This window comes from Aulonocara stuartgranti, assembly GCF_965226115.1.
Source record: "Aulonocara stuartgranti genome assembly, chromosome: 3".
NCBI lineage: Eukaryota > Metazoa > Chordata > Actinopteri > Cichliformes > Cichlidae > Aulonocara > Aulonocara stuartgranti.
The window spans coordinates 6,610,448-6,631,254 of NC_138941.1; the positions used below are offsets into that span (position 1 = coordinate 6,610,448).

At 39.9% G+C, this 20,807-nt stretch overlaps 2 protein-coding genes across 4 annotated transcripts in view; one reads left to right on the plus strand and one right to left on the minus strand.

Annotated features, from left to right (window-relative positions):
• The window catches only part of LOC309703011 (uncharacterized protein), a gene marked incomplete at its 3' end in the record, with an annotated part of 348,344 nt that overhangs the window by 167,768 nt on the left and 159,769 nt on the right, over positions 1-20,807 (minus strand). The window lies entirely within an intron of this gene.
• Positions 20,045-20,807, plus strand: part of LOC309702233 (uncharacterized protein) — a 33,289-nt gene continuing 32,526 nt past the window's right edge. For all 3 annotated transcript variants that reach the window (XM_082526764.1, XM_082526766.1, XM_082526767.1), the window contains exon 1: positions 20,045-20,287. The gene's annotated coding sequence lies outside the window, so the exon portion shown is untranslated. The remainder of the gene's footprint in view (positions 20,288-20,807) is intronic.

Consider the following 20,807-nt stretch of genomic DNA (forward strand, 5'->3'; position numbering starts at 1 on the left):
CTTCACCCTGCAGCATTTGAATATTTCAGGAGTAAACTGATCATAAATTCATGAAGTCATGAATGAAAGTGCAGACTGAGAGTGGATCACATGATGTTTGAGGTGTGTCATGTGACATGTTCAGTATTGTCACACATGTCTAGATTGTCCCTGATATCATAACTGCTCAAACACTGATGATTATATTTGAAGAATTATTCCTGATGGCAGCAAAGTTTGAATGGAGCTCTCTGTCTGTGCTGATTTGTCGCCCTCTGGAGGTCAAAGCACAAACTGCATGATGTCACTGTAACCACCACGGTGACAGGAAGTGTTTTTAAATGATGAAATATGTCAGTGATGCTGATAGTGTGTTCATCACAGACGTTCAGGCTTCGTGTTGACATGAATCAAAGTTAATGTCATTATGGACCAAGGACAGTACTCTGGGTCTCCTGCAGAACAACTCGAGCTGTGATACCTGAATGAAGAGCCTCTGCTGCTTTAAAGAAGGAGGCTCGAGGCAGCGGTGAGGTGCAGACCAACCAGCTTTTATTCAGCAACTTTAACAGAAGGATCAGAAAAATAAAACTATACAGCACAGTGATGCTGACTGAAGCCACAGCATTAAACTAAACAAGCATCGGATCATCTTTAACAACATCTAATAAATAATGACAACTATTTACTCCTGTATTTCCTACAATAAAGCCTGTTCAGATATTTGTTGCTGATGGAAATGTAAAAGGCTCCCAGGAACCAAAGGACAAAAACAGAGGCAACAGTCACAACTGCAAAGGATCCCCTAACACATAAACTGGTTCGAAGATATTTTCTAGCTCTGCAGAGGAGCTTGATTGCACGGACAGTAAAAAGTGGATTCAATAACAGCAGCGAGCGCTGAGTGATATAACGGTGCTGCGAGCAGCAGTGCAAAGGCTCACACAGAGACAGCAGCTACACTGTGTGTGGATGTGATCCACAGTCACAGCTGTGGGTTTCAGTCAGTGTGTCTCTAACTTCATGGTCACATTTCAAAGCTTATTGGAGCCAGAAGATGTTCAAGTAAAAGATTTATTGCTGTACTCGTCTACCAGGATAACAGGAGGTTCATAAAGCTGTGTAATACTTCAGCTTTCCATCTTGGACTAGTAGTTGTGTCCCTTTGTGTTTATTAGTGTGTTCACACGTCTACTTTAACTTCACTCTGTAATGAAAGAATTCAAATCACTGATAAATACATACATGCTGACTCTGAGTCTCAGTGAAGGAGGAAAGGATGGATGAAGGCAGCCTAGTGTGGGTCATGTGTGTCCAGCAGTCATCCAGGGCCTGGATCCATCTGTAACAGGAAGACAAAGTCCAGCCTGTAATCATCCTATCAGGCACAGCGTTTCCATCCAGCATCCTGACTACGCTAACAACCCGTCAAACGTCTCCTCTGGTCCACAGAAGTCACACTTCCTGTGTCATGTTTACCTTTTTAAGTGTGCTATTCAAGCCTGTGTGACCAACTCTGACTCTCCAGATTCCATCCTGGTCTCTGCTGCAGCTTCTTCTACACGACTGTTTTCTGTATAATAATATCTGCCTTTCCCGTCTCTGTCCCAGTGTGCCTGCCACTCGTCCTTCATCTTTACCTTCATTATACTCTTCACCTCACTTTCACTGTATTTTATAGTCAAACCTGCACGACTTCTTCTTGCTGCACCTTTTTAAACTCATCGTCCTGTTCATTGCATCAACACCGATATTCACAGGGAGCCATAAGAAATCCACTTCTATCCCTCTGTGTTTGATTCTATACAGTAAATGAAGTATATCAAAAACAATATGTTGCCTAGAGTCTGAAGACATATCACCTGTGCTCACTAGCACGCTGCTAGAGTCCCAGCAAACCACATACCTGCATATTAGTGCGTCCTCCACCCAGTTCAAGCCAGTAACATCACTACCAGCTCCCAGTATAAACTGCCACATCATCTGTAATTCTTTTACTCATCACCAAACTTATTTCTGGGAGAACAAATGCAGCAGCCGTTCTTTTATCTGACAGTGTTGACGCATCAGTAAATATCCTCACATGACCTGAGGACTTTCCCACTATATGAACCTGCTTTTAGTCGCCCCTCCTCCCTCGCCACAAGCTTCCTTTACAACATAACTTATAAAAAACAACTTTATTGACAATCAGCAATAACAATTACAGACAGTCTAGAAGAAGAATCACATGATCAAGGAGCAGAAGTTTATGGTTTTAATAGCTTTTACATTTTGGGAAAGTTTTAAAAACATTGTTTGGTTTTCTTTCTAAAGCGTTGAAAGGACGGCTTTGCATCAGAACAGTAAGATCAGCAAATGAATCCATTAAAGTTCTTTTGCCTTGTTTGCAAAAGAAGCCAAACAACATTTGTGTTACAAAGAGAGACTTCAGAACAGATCAAAGATCACAAACATCAGGCACTGATGGAAACAGCCAAACACAGAAACAGAGGCACCAGCAGGTGAAGGAGGCCTGTTGTAGAAATGACTCTGAGTGCTCAGGTAGAAACGCATGAAGAACCAGTGCGTCTAATATTTGGAGACCAGTCTGTGTTTGAGCGTCCTGGATGAAACACAGATCATGTTGCAGAGCGAGGACGTCGTCTTTCCTCCCGAGTGTGTAACTACAGGACGTGTGCAGAAGGTTTAATCGTCCTCCTGACAGTTACTGATGAACGAGTCCTTCAGGGAGGCTCCAGGATCACTGTGGCTTTTACCAGCTGCTGCTAAACTGAGAGGTGTTGCTGCTTCATGTGTGAAGATGTTTGCATGGCTTTAACAGTGCAGACGTTCCTCATGTGCACCCATTTCATATGTTTTATTGTGATGTTTAGTAACATCTGCTTCCCTCCTTCAGGCAGACGATAAAGTGAGCTCAGCCTTAAACATGTGGAGAGAACGTTTGACCGACAGTCCTGGGACGACTGCAGAACAATGGTTTGTTTTTAATGATAAAGTTTCATAATGGAAATAAATGCTGAGCCTGTTTCATGATGTTGGCCCTGCAGCATCAGGCAGGATTAATACTGTAACAAACGTGTGTCACAGTTATAATGACTTTAAATGAAGACTTGGGTTGGATGGAGATGTCAGCTGGATTTGTGCTGACTGTCACTTTAAATGTTTTCAGTTCTGTTCAGCTTCTAAATCTACTTTTGTATAATGTTTGCTGAGTTTTGCACTTCATGACGCTTTTAAGAAGAGCCAATAAATCCTGACTTTACACAAAAATAAAGATTTAATGTGTTTAGTGTGACAGTGGAGGAGAGCGCACATAATAAGAGTCATTAACAGAATGGTGACAATTATAATCTGTCTCATTTTAGGAGCAGCTCACAGGCACAACAGACTACAGAGCAATCAAAGCACCAGTTAAACGTCCATGTGACCGGCTTACAGCCAATGAACAATCAGTCCCCACTGTCCCCACCAACATCACTGTACTGGAAAGACTGTGCTGCCATGGTCAGAGATGAACTGGTACTAAAATGTAAGGCAGCTGATGTGTGTGGCCTTAGCAGCACAAATGCATCACGGCTGCAACGCTGCAGTGTGTTTAAACATTTGAACATTTCTGTGGCTTCAAACCAGCAGCTGCTCTGTACTCAGTCGTGTTTGTGTGTCTGTCAAAGTGATTGTTGTCTTTAAAAAGCCTTTTGTGTTGAGTTTTGTGAGCAGTGCCGAGCTTCTCTGTAGTCTAAGCTGAGTCGATATATTTGATTCCATGTTTGGTGTGATTTTCAAAGTCAGCAGCAGCAAACCCATACGGTAAAAAAATACATTTTTCCTGGCCAAAATATATTTCAAATATATGGTAAATATATTTTGTATTTGTGATGCTCCAAAAAAATATATTTTTGAAATTGAAAATATATTTCTTTCAAACCAAAATACATTTCAAAACATATTTTAGGGTGAAGAAAATACATTTCCAACCTTACAGTAGAATGTATATCAAAGTATCCTTTATTTAAAATATATTTAGTGCAATAATGATGATAATGATAACAATACTAAAAGTAACATGTTTTATGCACATCTGCAAAAAACAGTTGGATTCAAACAAAACAGAGTCAAAGGTCTATCACGAATTAGGTTGTTTATTCATTTGCTTACAGTATTTCACATTACACAATATCTCACTATAATGTAGCGTTCATTGACTTTGAAATTATCTGTCAGTGATACAGTAAACAAGATACAACAACTGCTATGTACACTTTAGTTTTTGACAATATATACAATTTAGTACTTAAAGGAACACACTCCACTGTTTTGGAAATAGGCTCATTCTCCATCTCCCTCAGAGTTAAAAATGCAGCGTCTTCTTTCTAGATCCGTACGTTAATAGGGCTCTGGAGCGTGATCTTACGGGATGGGGCGTAGCCAGGATTTTTGGTCAAGGCGCCATATTAGCAGGCCAAACAAATGCTTGCTGTGTGGTCGGTTGTAATGTTAGATTGCACTACCGACAAAGGAATAAGCTTGAAAACAGGCTCTCTTTTCATTGTTTCCTCACCTGGAAACATCATGAGGGAGCTTATGTGTTGGATGTTACCAAAAGAAGGCGTCTAGCCTGGATAGCAGCTGCGAGACGAGCTGATATTCAGTTCTCTACCAGCCACAGATATCTGTTGGTGTGCTCCAGTATTTTCATTCAGGTAAGTTCTAAATAAGTTCATATTATTCTTTATAGCCTGTTAATTTTATTTTCAATGCGCTCTGAGATCATAGCACAAACTTAGAACAAACATGCAGAACTACCTTCTATTTATAGAGTTGCTAATTATTTGGCATTATTGCAACAAACCAGCCTATGAAATGAATGAAACAAATCCTGACTGGGTTCCAACACTACACATGGGGCACTACGAAATCCCTGCTTCAAACTACATGCTACATACCACCATGCCAATCAGATTACTTCTTCCATGTGAGGGTAAAAAGGTGACCTTCCTGGATAAGATGGCAAAGGTTTGCTGCGTTTTGGTGAACATGTGCCCCAGTGTGGTAGTAAAACCAGGGAAAAATGCTCTTGTTAAATACTCTTAAGTCTTGTGCTGTTTATGTAGTGATAAGTTTTCTTTTTTTTTTTTTTTTTCCTTTTTTCTCTTCTTTTTTTTTCTCCTTCTCTTTTTACAGTTGCAGAAACATATAGGTGATTGCTGTAACGTATGTTTTAATTTTGAAATTAAAGCAGCCTTTTTTCCGTTAAAAGGTTCTTTGTGAGGATCAATCCAGACATGGGAACAAAATGCCCTGCAAAACTTGGTACAAGCCGCAAGACAGGTCGTGTCGTAAAGAGGAAGGTTACAAGAATCAGCCCTCGGATCACCACCTTCCTCCAGCGGCTCTCTGAGTTTGAATGGAGGACTTCCAACTAGGTAAGAACAGAGATGATAATATCTTTTACATAGCTGATAATTATATACATACTGTACACACATCCATACAACAGTATGAATGATCTCAGACAGATGTGAACAAGTGAATAACCTGAGCAAACATGAATATTGATGATGTGTCTTTGACAGGTGGTGATAAAGACTACGCTGAACCCGACCATCCTGGTAACGGAAATCTAAATCCCATGTCACATTCTATTTCCTGGGACCCACTGATAATTATTACATTTTGTAAATGAGTTTTGTTTTACAATTGTAATAGTTTATTTAATGTTCATGCTGGTGGGTTTGTCCTGTTTTTAGTGGAATGAAAAACTGTTTTCCTTAAAAAAATCAGACAGAAAGGTGAAGGACTGTGTAGTTTTCATGTATGCTTCTATTTATTTTGGTTATTGGCATTGTTTTTATTCAGTTTAAAAATGTTTTTCTTGTTAAAAAAAAAATCAACAATAAATGTTGGTTTAATTCACTATTCTGAGACTACTTTATTTATTTATTTTTTTTGTCCCGTTTGGATCTATAGCCATCAGAATTGTTGTCTTGAGGCCAAGAAAGATGCCAGGCGGATTTATTTTACCAAGTGGATCATCATGGCCTTGCCATATTGGTCCATTTGATTGACCTTTATTATAATTATGAATTTATTTTATTTTCAGTTGCTACAAACGGGACAGACATAACTGTGGGACAGGACAGGGGGAAAGAATGAAAGAAAGAGAGGGAGAGAAAGAAAGAAAACCAAAGGGGGGAAGAGACGGTGAGAAGGGGGGGAAGAGAGAAAAAAAAACAAACAACAAAAAAAAAACTCCTGGGTCACCTGTATGGAGAAAAAAAACAAAACAGAGGAGACAGCAAACAACAAAGAGCAACATAATAATAGAAAAAAAAGCACCATCACAATAAACTAGCTAGCCATAGATATCAATAGTTACTAAATAATAAACGATATTGTGCAGCACGCAGGATAGACAGCGCACAGTGTGCTTTGAGGCAGCAGCCAAGAAAGCTGTAGTCCGCGTCTGTGAATACCCATGTGTACACCTGTGTGCATACCTGTGTGGATCAGCATGCTTGCATTCCAAAGGTTTCTCCATGTGATAAGTGATAAGTTTTCAAAAGAGACAGTAAATTACAGAATGCTAGTAGTGGGTGATATTATACAAATGCTGTCATGATTTTATGTGAACATTTTGTCATTTGTAAACTATACATAACATTTTTTCTACATTGTAACTGATGTGATGTTCGACAAAGTGCTTTTAATTAAAAATAGGCAAACATTTCTTTGTTTCTTTATTCAACTTTTGAACAGTGGTATTTAGTAAGTACATATTCAGTAAATGCAAAGTATTTACATGGCCCCCTAAATTAAAACATTATGGGTTATTCAGAACAGAACTATGCTTGGAAAAATATTGTCCCATCAGTTGATCCAACTCCTCCACAGTAGCAGGTGGAACTTTTCTTTTTTGAGGATGGCTTCTTTTACCTGTCACAACGAATGGTCTGTTTATGTTTTGATCAAGAACCTTTTTTTTGGGCAGCTGAAGAGGAGAAGTCTATCTTATGGCCAACCTCTGGCTGTATCTTGGTCATATTACCCAGCAAAACCCAGTATGCAGGTTCATCTGTAACAGTCCTTGTGCCACAGATCCTCACTGTTGCTTCTACATTAAACAGAAGAGCAGTGACATGGCTGCAAGTCTCCACGACTCTAGCCATACAGCTGCAGTGGGCGGCTTCAACCTTCCCTGTGATGCTCACAATGACCTGTGGCTGCAATGCTGCAATTCAGTCTTTAAGAGTGCAGGACCTGAAACACACACAGACAAAGTTCATTTAAAGACAAGAACTATGAGCCAAGGCCGACACAAATGTGTTTTATTTACTTTCAAATCCATTTATCATAAATGTAACAAATAAAGTGTTTTTATGTATCCATCTATAGAACGCTGCATGTTATATTCTAAATCTGCATGTTTCTTTTTAGAAACCTATCAGCAAAAAATGAACCTAAAGTATGTAATGCAAGGATGTAATCACTTTCAAGAGGGAGAAAACATAAAGTTCGACTTTAAGTGACAACTATGGACACCTAATATGACAAGGAGATTCTGCAGGTCATTAATCAATGTATAAAACTAAAACAGAATGTATTTTTAGTGACACAGGACACAAACAAGGAAGCAAGATGTGTAATTAGGATTATTTATAATAAATATGAATTAATTAGGGCAATTTCTTTAACCATAAAGAATAACTAAATCCTTCAGGACAATGTCACATCAATGCACTGAACTCACTATGTTATCCCTCTAACAGAGCCTCTACATGTTCTCACTGTAATTTCCCCCTCACGAATGAATTTTTGCTAGCACTAATTTGAATGTTGGGGGGAATCAAACGCATTTTACTCGCAGTACTCAAGCTGACTTACCTTTGCTTGAATGACGCCGTACTCACAACGTGGAGGCTTAAAAATAGCCAAATCTTGTACCCAGTCCTTGGTGAATTGGATGTGCGCCTCCAGAGATTTATAATTGTGAAATTGGTGCGCCATGTATGCTCTGACTCCACAGACAAGGTATGAGAGTAGATCATGCTAAGTCAATAGCGGTTTGGTCTTCAGGGTTTCTACTCCACGGCTATATTTCATATGGGTCCACATTTCAACAATCAAGTACCGTCTCTTTGCATCTGGACAGAATCTGTCTCTATACCGTCATTTTCTTTTGAGCTACGTTTCAGAATGGTTCGTAGCAATCTTGTTTTGATTCGTGACCTGCCAAGATGGTGCTGCGCTCCCACAATGCATTGCGACATTACGTCAACTCCAAAGCCCTTTGCGTGCAGGAGTGTATGCGCATGCGCATTGCCACGGTGGTTTAAAAAATAAAGATATAATGAAAAGTAATTAATAAAAATAAAATATTTAAACATTTCTTTCTTTCTTTCTTCTTTTTTTTTTTTTTTGAAAAATAACGACGTCTCTGAGGCGCGAAATCTGACAGCGAGAGGAACGGCCGGATACAGGAGACGGGAAGAAACAAGCCGATTATGTTCGCGTTAATTAAGTGGTTGGAAGATGTAAAATTCTCAATTCTGCCAACTGAACATATACGAGATTTTAATGAGGATGAATAATTAGAGGAAACGGACCTTTATTTCGTGGAGTGGCGACAAGAAGCCAAGGCGGGTGGCCAGTCTAAGAAGCCTCCATCATCAAGCTAGCAGGTGCCTTTTCCCATATAATATTACTTTATTCTCGCTTATTTGGAACGGAAGCGTAGAGCTGCCACCCAGGCAAAAGAGAAATATAAGTATATCACGTTATAACGTGAAAAGTTTATCGTTCTAACAATATACTATCATGTTTGAACAACATGTTTGAACAACATTGTACGAAAAATGTACATAATTATCACGTCCGTACAATATTGTGCGAACGTGACAATTATGTATATTATAATAACGTGATATTATATTATACCAGTGGTTCTTAACCTGGGTTCGATCGAACCCTAGGGGTTCGGTGAGTTGGTCTCAGGGGTTCGGCAGAGCCTCCGCTGTGACGTGCACGGCTCATTTTGTGCACCAGTAAAAAACATATATACGTCTAATTTGAAAAAAAAAACACACTTTATTTTTCACTAAAGAGGGGTTCAATGAATGCGCATATGAAACTGGTGGGGTTCGGTACCTCCAACAAGGTTAAGAACCACTGTATTATACAAACATGAAAAGCATAATGTTAGAACAATAAACATTTCACGTCATAACGTGATATAGCTCTATTTTTCTTTTGCCTGGGTGGCAGCTCCACGCTTCCATAATTTGGTAATCAAAATATGTAACTTAATTAATTATATTGTGACGTACTTTTGCCTTTTCTTATTATTCTGCCTTCTCAATAACTATCAAAGCCTATTCACATTTAATTTGGCTTTCACAGAAATCCTACCTCTCCTTCTGGCTACAGAGTACTTACCAAGGTTAGAAACAAAGAACAGTTATGCTTTATTAATGTTCGCTAATTACAATGTTCCACATTTCCTTGCTTTTTAAGTCATTTTTAGGCTTTTTAGAGTTTTTGTTTTTTATTTTTTTAGCAGTAATGTTTCTGCCTATTTATTTCAGCCCATGAAATCGAATGCAGATCTTCCTAATGTGAGATTTACATAAATGTAAGTAATTTTGTTTGTCATTGTCATTAATGTTGTTGCTGTTGTTGTTTTTGTGCAGTTTGCAATCATATAAACCTAGCAAGCATCAGTCAGCACAGTGACTAACCTAAACAGATTCTTGCTTTATTCACATATATTATATGTAATTATATATACCTGCACATTGTACCTAGGGTTGCAGCCACTTGGCCCCACCCCATTGTTGGGACAGCCCTGATTGTACTTATACACTGCATCTGAACAGGGAACAGTCTGCCACATTAATGTATTTTTAAGTGACTTGTTTGTAATACATGAATTTGTTTCTTACAGATGTCAAAGTCTCAACCTCATGCTGCCCTCCCCCATCCTCCTAAAGTAAGTATTTGTTGTTGTGGTTTTTTATGCGGTGTCTGTGTCACATGCTAATCATAATTATTGAAATAACTGTTTTCTAACAGATTTTCCAAAACACTAGTTATGTTTGTTGTCATTCAGACCAATACTACTGCTTAGACATTGTTTAGTGGTCATGCATGTTTGACAAGCTCGTTATGATACCAAAACAGTAGGCCTATCACAATAATCGATATATCGACTTAACACACAGTACATGTACATGACCTCAATAATTGTTGATGATGTAATTTATGTGCCATTATATTTACAAAAATAAAATATAATGATAACAAAACAATAACATTAAATATCATTGTTTTCTATTTGTTAGAAAACTTACTATTTATTCAAGTTTTTAAGGTATCTAATATTTTGATTCCTAATTTCAATGATCTAAATACTTTAAGAATTAGATGTTGGTTTGTCAATTGAAAGTGTGTAGATCTTGCATTATTATGGTGTTATATTATGATTATACATTCAAAGACATAAAATGGTCTTAAAATGACAATGACATAACTTGTCGCAATTGTTTATGGGGCAATATACCGACCAACAAAAAGTCGCTATCGTAACAGGCCTTCAAAACACACAGTTTTATGATTGATAAATTCAAAAAATAAATACATTTAATTTCTCTGAGATTCTCTAATATTCAGTTACAGTTCACAACACAGTTACCCGTACATGCAGTATTATACTGTAAATATAAATCTCTGCATTTAGCATCCCACTAGAAGCGTCACAGTTACTGCCTCTTTTTTTTTTTTTTTACAAATACCTGTACTATCACTAACACATTTACTGTTTTACTTTTAGCCTGTGGATACAAATGCAGATTTCCTTAATGTAAGTTGTGCATTTTAATTACATCATGTTATTTTTATTATTATTTATTTATTTATTTTATTTTACATTCAAATATTTCAAGCTTCTTGGTTAAAGAAGCTTGATTGCTAGTAGGTAAAGAATAGTTCACCTATAATTCATATTCCCAATTAATTTCTCACCTCTGATTGAATGCCTTTGTTTGTTTTCCTATAACAAAACATTTTTGCTGGATATATATGGTGAATTTATATGCATAGATACAGTCGTAGTGCTTGACACATGCAAACAGCAGTAGATGTACTAAAAAGGAAATAATTACAATCATGATGTTGATTGCTGATGTCAGTATATATATTTTAGAGGAATGTTTTGTTTTTCACCCAAAATAACTATATTGCTTCAGAAGAGATTTATTACCCTACCGGACTCTTATATATTGTTCTGTTTTTTGTTTGTTTTTGTTATTTTCAGGTTCAATGGTGCGTGTTCTTCTAATGGCCGCCTTCCCACTGGAGGTTTTGATCCACAGCAATTTAAAAGGTAATCAGCTTTGAAAGTCAGTTCAAATGGTTAGCTAATAGTACTTTAAAAAGCCTACAACTCTGTCACCAGTTTCTTTACCGAAAATTACCCATAAAAGTATCGCTCAATAGCATATAATTGTAGTTCAAATGTTTAGTTGTACAAATATCAAATTTTTGGAAATCTAAAACTAGTCAAACACTCAAATGTTCATGCTTTTTATAGGAGGACAGAGCAAAACGGACATCGGCGCAGAGTGAAGAACTGCCCTTGATAAGGACACTATGACAGCCATATATAGTATGTGAAGACTTTCTGTGTATCTAAAATTGCATACAGCACAAGTAACTTACTTTGCAACCATTAAAATAGGTTGTAAAGTAAGTTACCAATACAAATAGGTGATGATGCATTGTAGTGGTTGGTCTCAGACAAAGAAGGTCAACAGATTTATGAATGCTGGAAGGTAAGGAGAGACGACCAAAAGGGGTGTTAGCATTACTGTAATGTGAACTGGATAGACTTCCCATCTAGGAAAAAAAAAGAGGTAAATTATGCGTAAAATATATCTGTATTAATATCTGTATCTGTATAAACAGAAATATCTGTTTGCTAAATGAAGCCAGCTAACATAAATCACATTTTTATTTTAACTCTGATAAAAGTAATAGAACTGTGACTTTTGTTTGTTACAGTGGGGGTAAGGAAGGGGTTTCCCAGCGTGTCCAGAAGGGCTTTGAGGATTGCAGTGAAAGCTGGGGGAACTGAGACTGTGTATATATATATATATATATATATATATATATATATATACACACATATATGTATATGTGTGTGTGTTTCTTTTAGAATGTTTAAGTATGTAATGAGAATAAACTTATAAAATGAATATTCCTTGCTTGATTGATATGCTATATGTATGTTTTAAACATCAAATAAAGATTTCTTTCAGATGTTACATGTGAATGTGTTTTCTTAGAAATATATGAAGGGTTAAATTTATATTTTTTTTGAATGATTTTAAATACATTTAAATTGTATTTTGAAATATATTTTATTAATATATTTCAAAATATACAAAAAATGGCCAAAAAATATATGTGCTAAAATACATTTTAAATATATAAATATATTTTAAAATGTATTTTAAAATATATTTTTTTACCGTATGGGCAAAGCTACACCAGAGGGTTGTGCTGTGTAACAGGTTGGTGCAGGTGGTGTTATCTACATTTGAACATTAGGCAACAGTCTCATGAAGACACTTTCTATTGTTCACTAAAGACCAACAATAACAGAGACAAAGGGAGAGCAGCAGAACTAGTGCTAACAATTAGCACTGCTAGCCTGCCCACCAACACCAGCTAATGTTCTAAAAACGATGATCAATGATTTTGCTGTAACGGCTCCAGCTGTCTGTGTCAGGGACACGTTGGAGATGAAGTGAGTGATCCAGTGACAAAGGTTTGGAAAGCTGCAGTCAGCTGAGACTAAAGGAGTCACCTGACCGAGAGACCAAATGTTTCACTGAGAACGTCCAGATGAACAGAATCAACCTTTGGGATAATCTGTTCCACACATCCATGTTTCACTTACTGCATTATATTTCCTCATTGCTGTGCACACAGGCCTGTGGCTTATAACCAACTCCAAGTTCAGACTCAGAGGCTGCTGAAGCTGTTTTCTGGAACAGAGACGTGTTGGATATAAAACCAACTCTTCTTTATGTGTCAGCACTGAGGAAAGGAGCAGCTTCGTTTCTAAGTGTATGAAGGACTGTAGCAGTGTGTGTGTGAGCTTTATTTCACAGACAGAACCATGTCAAAAACACAACTTCAGGTAAAAACAATACAAAATCAAAGAGTCTGATCAGAAGGATTAAACAGAGGAGTGTGGGACTGTTTTTAACAGACAGCAGGTTAAGCCAGGCTGGAGGAGTAAACTGAGCCTCGGTGTGAGCAGCAGTGTGTTTGACAGGAAGCTGAGCTAAACAGTCTGGAGCCCATTTAGTGCTTCATATGAAAGTGTGAGGATTTGAAAGCAAATCTAAAATCAAGCAGGAGTCAGTGTGAGAATGATTTGTGCTTTTCCTCAGTCAGATGCTGGGAGTTTCAGTTCATCCATGTTCAGCGTGCTGTGCTTTGTGTAACAGGAGAATATGACAGTATAAATCAAGTCTTCATGTCACTGAAAGCCTCCACAGTCTGCTATGGAGGTGCATCAGTTTGGATTTACAAGAAGAACATTTCTTAAACCTGCCACAAGATGGCGCTCCAACAGAAGGGATGTCCACAGTGTAACACAGACACACACATACTGTGTGAATGTGTGAGTGAATGGGCTTTCAACACAAGGCTTCTGCTGCTACCTTTAATGACATAATTAGCTAACAAGAACAAACTGTTAATTACCACCAAAGAACGGCTCCAGATTTTAGCTGCTGACCATTTTGTGAAACGTTGATTACATCAGCTTATTGTTGATTTTTCAACCTTAATATCAGCTGCTTTAAAGGAGCCTCGTTCTCTGGCAGTAACACTTTTCTTCACTAGATGCAGTGCAGGCACAGTCTGTGTTTCTAAACTACACACTAATGTTCATTGTTGTGCAGCTAAATCCTCCCTCTGGATGGGAAGAATCCCTGTCAGGCTTCAAACACCTGGCTTGGTGTTCTGGAGCTAATGTGTCACCTGTGAGGACTCTGAGATGAACACACAGCAGACACTTCAGTTCTCCGTCTGTGTGTCCTCAGTTTCCCAGCATGCCTTGGCTGTGGTGGTGGAGGTGAATGAGGGGGAACATGCTGCTCTGTCAGCACTCAGGTTTCATACCTGGTGATCTCAGAGGACAAAGCGGCGTTACAGCAGCGCACGTTGATGAGACCTGATGCTCTGAACAGTTCAGACTTCAGCCTCACTCTGAGAAAACAAACGACTGACTGTCAGCAGCAACTACACCTGCTCCATCAGTGACGGAGAGAAGAACTGAGACTGAGAGACATACAGCTGCAGGTCAAAGGTCAGAAACGCCCGCTCTTTGTACGGGTCAGGAGTTAGTACTGCAGAGGTCAGAGGTCAGCTTGCTGACAAACCATTTGAAACAGTTTGGAGCTAAAAGCACAACAGCAGAGGAAAGAAGAGACACTGCAGAGATGATGCAAAATATTGTGTTTTGTTCTCAGCTGTCAAAAAGTGTAACACACGTGTTCCAGCACAGCCTTTGTGTACTTTCACTTCTCCATACTGTCCATTGGAAATCCTGTTTGTTACTTTTTGATTTCAGTCCATGTGTCCAAAGCAAACTTCTGTCCCACACTTTCTCTGCTGACTCTTCACCGATGCTCAGATGATCTCAGATGATTTCACCAGAACTCATCAAAATTCGGGCTCCACAGAAACCCAGACGTCACTAAACAAGCGTAACAAGCAAAGTGAAAACTGGTCGTTCAGCTTTATTGACCAAAGATAAGCTCACATGTCACCTCATGACACAGACACTTATTTCCACAGCATGCACGAGGACTGACAATAAGTGTCTATAAAGCCACTTCTATCTGCCACACCTGTGCTTCTGTCATGGTTGCTCTCCTCTCACTCTGTCATTTATCCACAGTCTGCCTCCCTCTGCTCCGTCAGCTGACGTCCTCTCTACACCACCTGCTGTGTTTTATCCTGCAAAAACACATTTAAGAAGCGTTGCACCGAGTAACGGGAGGAACTGCTATAAAATCCATTTAAAGGAGGTGGTGCTGAGTGCTGTGACTGGGGTCCCACCACTGACATCACGGGTGGAGGACATGTTGGAAAACTGCTACAAAGTGCTGTGCAGCCAGCAGAGCTTACAGTCTGTCCTGTGTGTCATACAGGCTCTCACACTTAGTGTTTCTGTGACACATTGAAGAGAAGTTTGTGTTGTTCACAGTTGTGCTTGTACTGAGTGACAGCTGACATGACCTAACAGGAATAATGTGTCTGTGCTGAATGAGAAGTAACACACAATGAAGTCTTGATGCATCTCAATCATCCAGGAAAGTGAGTCTGTTGCTTCTGTTCATCTGGACGCAGCGTTTTGTGGGAGAAACGTGTCGTCATCATCAGGTGACGTCTTCAGTCTCAGCTGCAGGTTTCAGTCTTACAAACAGGACATTTGCATAAAGACTGAAAGCAGCTGCAGGAACGATGGGCTGGGAGCTCCGTTCCTTCATCTTAATTATGCAGATTCTCAGGACCATTGATCAACAACCACTGATCCATGTCCATGAGTCCCATTCACAGAGATGTGGGAATGGCTGCAGTCACAGCATGTAAGATGGAAATAAATGAGAAGTATTTAGCTGAAGTGGATTTGATTTATGTTACTTCTTTTTTAACTTGTAGTTCTACATTGGAAGATTATTGTGATATTGAAATATAAAAATACATTTATATTCTATTATTTTCTCAAAATAAGCGTCACACTCGTGGAAGCCGGTGTAGCCGCCGAAACGCCTGCATTTATGGAGACTTTCAGCCCCAGGTAGGCCAGTTATGGATCTTGGATCCACATTATGTCAGCAGCTGTTCTCCACCGTGAACTGTGTTCAAACAAACACGCTCACGCCTCACAGACGACAGCTTACAGTCCTGTAGAGATAAAGTGACTTCGTACAGCCCCGACCTGCAGACGCTGTGCGCAGAGGTTCAGGAGCAGAAGTCCCGTTGTAAACATATCACGGCAGACCCGACGATGTTTGCATGAACGCGCTTTTTTTAAAAGTCAGGTCAAGGCTCCAAAAGCCCAAAGGCGATATAACAGTTTGTGTTTGCTACATGGATCATTGTAGTTCAGCTTTCCTTTGTTATATTTCTTTAAGAGCTCAAAATGTGTTCATTACATAAATCAAATGTAATTTTCTCTGTAGCACTTCATGGATTTCATAAGCAACACACTGTAGTTGTTCACACAAAGCATAAAGGTAAAAACAATATACACAGTGTTATCTTCATTTTAGATGTCACAAAGTATTTGCGGCTCCCAGTGTTTTCCCGAACCCTGACCCTTTGCGTTGAAACCGGGTCCAAAAGGCTCTTTGGGTGTTAAAGGTTGCTGACCCCTGCACTAGGCCCAACTGACACATATATTTGATTCCAAATACAAAAAATAATGTGTAACCTGCTGGAAGAATGTAGGAGGTTGAGACAGGATCTCAACACTTGGTGTCTGCAACAAAAGACAACAATATGTGGGGCGATCGTGGCTCAAGAGTTGGCAGCTCGTCTTGTAATCGGAAGGTTGCCGGTTCGAGCCCCGGCTTGGACAGTCTCGGTCGTTGTGTCCTTGGGCAAAAAAGCACTTTGGGGTCCTTAGGGACGAGTAAAGCGCTCTACAAATACAGGCCCTGTAATGGCAGAAACGTTCTCTAGTGTAAATCCTGACTAGTTCATTAACTACAGATCAGTTTCAGTGAACATTATTCACAGAGGGATCTGAGTTCCTTATACCAGACTCTACAGAAACTGTAACACTGTACAGCTCTGCGACTCAACAATATGACAACAATGTAACACACACTAGAATCATCAAATAAAGCCCCACTAACCACTAGAACTAACTAACTAGCACTGGACACTTGCATATTAGAGATTTCTACCACCATAGGAGGCGAGATATCATCCTTGAACCAGAGCATCCAGCCCTCAATTTCGGACATAAAAAGCGACGTGGCCAGGCATGATAACACTTTGACTGAACTGCAGGACTGTGCCTCGAACCACTCTGACACCATCGCCACTCTCCAGGCCACTGTGGAGCGTTTGTCTGCGGAGGTAAAGAAGTTAGATGAGAGATGTGGAGCTCTTGAGGCACTCCAGGAGGAATAATTTAAGAACTGCAGGAATACCAGAAGGCACAGAGGGACCCAAGATGACTGAGTTGGTTCACACCTGTTGGCGGAGGCGCTATCTCTCGAGGAGAAGCCACTCATCGATCGAGCACATAGAGTGAATCGCCAGCGTCCCAAACAAAGTCATCTTCCTCGGCCCATCATCTTGAGATTGCACTACTACCACATTGGTGAGGAAATTCTGCTGAAAGCTGCAGAGAACAAGAACCTGATGTATAAGGGTTTTTAAAATAAACATCCTCCCAGATTTCCCTCCCTCTGTTGGAAACGCAGAGCCGCATTTGCAAATATGAGAGGAAGACTACGTGGGATGACCGGCGTCAGGTACAGACTGCTATACCCTGCAAAGCTGTTAGTGACCCATGGTGATGTGAGGAAAAGCTTTACCGATCCCAAAGAGACCGTAGACTACGCGGAGAAGCACCTCTCCCACCCACCTTCAAATGTATTAAAAGCAAGGATATATCTATATGTCTAACGCTGACACAGCACTGTGTTTCTTCTTTTCCCTTTATATTCCATGTAAAGGTGAATATGGAGCGTTTATGGAGCTCGTTTATTGACCAGCTGTCAGTTAGAAGGTAAGAGTTACTAGGTTAACAGAGGTTAGCAGTAACAGTACGGGGAAGTATATTGTGTTGTTCTTTTGTTGGTTTTTATTTTATCGTACTTTACTTTGTTATTTTGATTTTACCTGTTGTGAGTGCTTCCCGTAATTCTCCTTTTTCTTGCGCCGCTGCGGCCAGAGTTCACAACATTACATATTTTTGTATCTATAAACAGGAAGCTGACACTCTCCAGACTTTATCAAAGGTGTGAGCGTCACAGCAGAGGCCTTTGTGTCAACGTAGCTGAAGACAAAACACAGAAACACATGAAGGAGATTTTCCTGGCCTGGATTTTATACAAATATTCTGCAGTACATCAAAAATGAAAGAAAACCATTAGTCAACATATGAACATCAGCTCTGAAGTTACAGAGCTTTGATTGGAGACACAGCTGAGCGTTTTGCATTTTGCATAATTAATTACATAATTAATTATGTAACCATAATTAAATGGTTACATCATCTTTAAAGTCCCCAGAGATCAGGAAAAGGGCCTGAGGGTGCTGTGTTTGGAGTCTGCTGGTTACAGTGTGCAGGACCTCACAGGCTGCTGCAGCGTTAGCAGAGGGCGGGACATACACAGCTATCATAATCACGTGTGTAAACTCTCGTGGTAGATAGTACGGTCTCATGCTAACCGCTAGCAGCTCAATGTCCTTACAGCATAGCGTCTCTTTGATAGAGAAATGCCCAGAGTTACACCATCTATCGTTCACAAACACAGCCAGACCCCCTCCTCCCTTCTTACCACTCTCCGCTGTTCTGTCATAAGAGGCTCAGCAGCTAAAGCAGCACACCTGGGTCTCCCAGCCTATTAAAAGCAGCCCTTTGCTTCACCTGCTTCACTAAACATTATTATTTTAAGCAGAGTGGTGTGATTTATGTAGGCATTGCTGTGTGACAGGATGACTTTTCTTGCACACCCACCAAATGAGGGCGCACATGCTTCCACGCCCACTGGTGACTGCACACATCCTTTCAAGGAAGCATTTCATTCATCCCTAACAAATGGAAGAAAACACTGTGCAGCGTGTTCAGGTTTGAACGTGGCCCTGGCCTCTCTCTGCATCCACCTGGCACATGCAACACACATCCACTCCCTGCTGAACTGCTTGTATTTGATGTGTTGAAGTTTTGGTAAAGTTTGAATAAATTCCACTTTATTTATAGGAACATTTCATCTGTGGACTCCTGCTTCCCCTCTCCTTGAGCCAGTTTGTGACGGGAACATGACATAAGAAAAGTAATTTATCGCTTTTTGATTCTGTGTATCTGGCGCTCATCCAGTGAGTTCACACTTGGCAGAAACAGACTGAATTTGTCTGGAGAACTTTGGCTTCAGCCAAGTTAGATAAACACACTGTGTCTCTGTCAAAACAGCAGTGTAGTTGTGGCACCCCTGTGAGGGAATGACCACATGAATATTATTTTGTGTAAAACACTCATGTAACGGGACATTTTTCATTGCTATATGTATTTATTTTCAGTTTCTTTAAGAGGATAGAAAATCCATGTAACAGGGATTCATTTTATGTTAGAAAGCAGTGAGGGCGGAACTTTGGTGCTTGCTCCGGGGTTTCGGGGAGCAGTAAGTGGAGCCCACCTTCCGCTGCTTCCTCAGACACGTTCTGGAGGAAAGCAGAGACGCATCGTGTCTTCCTTACTCTGCTCTTCACCTGCTTTTACAGGTCGGTACACGGTGCTCGCACCGAAAATGTTGTTTATTGTCACCATGGTTACCCACGTTAATGTGAATGGGAGAGTTAAGGCGGTCCGCCAAAGTTATTTATATGTAAACACGGGAGAAAACCAGAGGAGTGTCCCGCGCGACCGCACCGCGAGCCCGCTCGTTAGGTGGAGCGCTCGTGAAGCAGAGTCAGTGCGCTCCTATGCTCTGTGCAAACGTGTTGTAATGCTCCAATCAAATCAGTTCTGTGAGATGTGAATGTTAATAGTTCTGTTAAAGTGACTGAGTAGATTAGCTAGTGTAACACAAGCACTCTGAGCAACTCTGTGTAGCTAACAGAGGCATTCATGGGTTGATTCAACAAGCTGTGTTTCATGATGCACTAAATAGTGATTTTGCCAGTAAATTACTGGAGGGAACAAATGTAATGTATTTACCAATGCTGTTATTGAATAGAACTGTTTAGCCAGTAAGACACTGCAGAAGACAATGTGATGTGTTTATTGATATGATAAAAGGATGTAGCTGTTATGGAAAGAAGTGTGAACTTGAGAAACTGAACCAGTTAAAAAGAGTATATTTCACTGATGTTGTGAAATAAGTAAATGTAATTGATGTGAATGAGGAACCAGCTGAACAGTATATTGAAAGCTCATGTTTAGTGTTTTATAGCATTTATTTGTGTGAAATAAATCAGACTCAGACACGTTCTGGAGGAAAGCAGAGACGCATCGTGTCTTCCTTACTCTGCTCTTCACCTGCTTTTACAGGTAACATATTTGTCATCGAGGTCTTCATCCTTGGGACCCGTAACATAGTAACTTCTTCATTGTTATACTTCTATAGTTTCCCATTTTGTGAGCTGTGGATGTGGAAAGTGTCTCAGTGACACATCCACATGAAAACGGCGTTACCTTCGTTCATTTGCACGTCAAATGAACGAGCTGTTTGGACTTTAACGTCACAGCTGATGCTTCGATACTCGAACTCAAGAGTTCAGCTTCCACTCAGAGGTACAAGTACACACAGCAAAGATAAACGTGTACACAAGGTTGAACCCACAAGTGCACAGCTCCAACCAGAGATGGGCAGTAATCCAATTACTTTTTTCAAGAAACGAGTAAAGTGAGGGATTACTATTGCAAAAAAGGTAATTAGATTACTGTTACTTTCCCGTAAGCACGCTGCGTTACTGCGTTACTAAAACCGCAGCTGTGTGCAGATGAACAATGGATAATCTATCGAGTGTGGAGAGAGTGTGAGCGTGCAGCGTTTAAAGCGTGGAAGCAC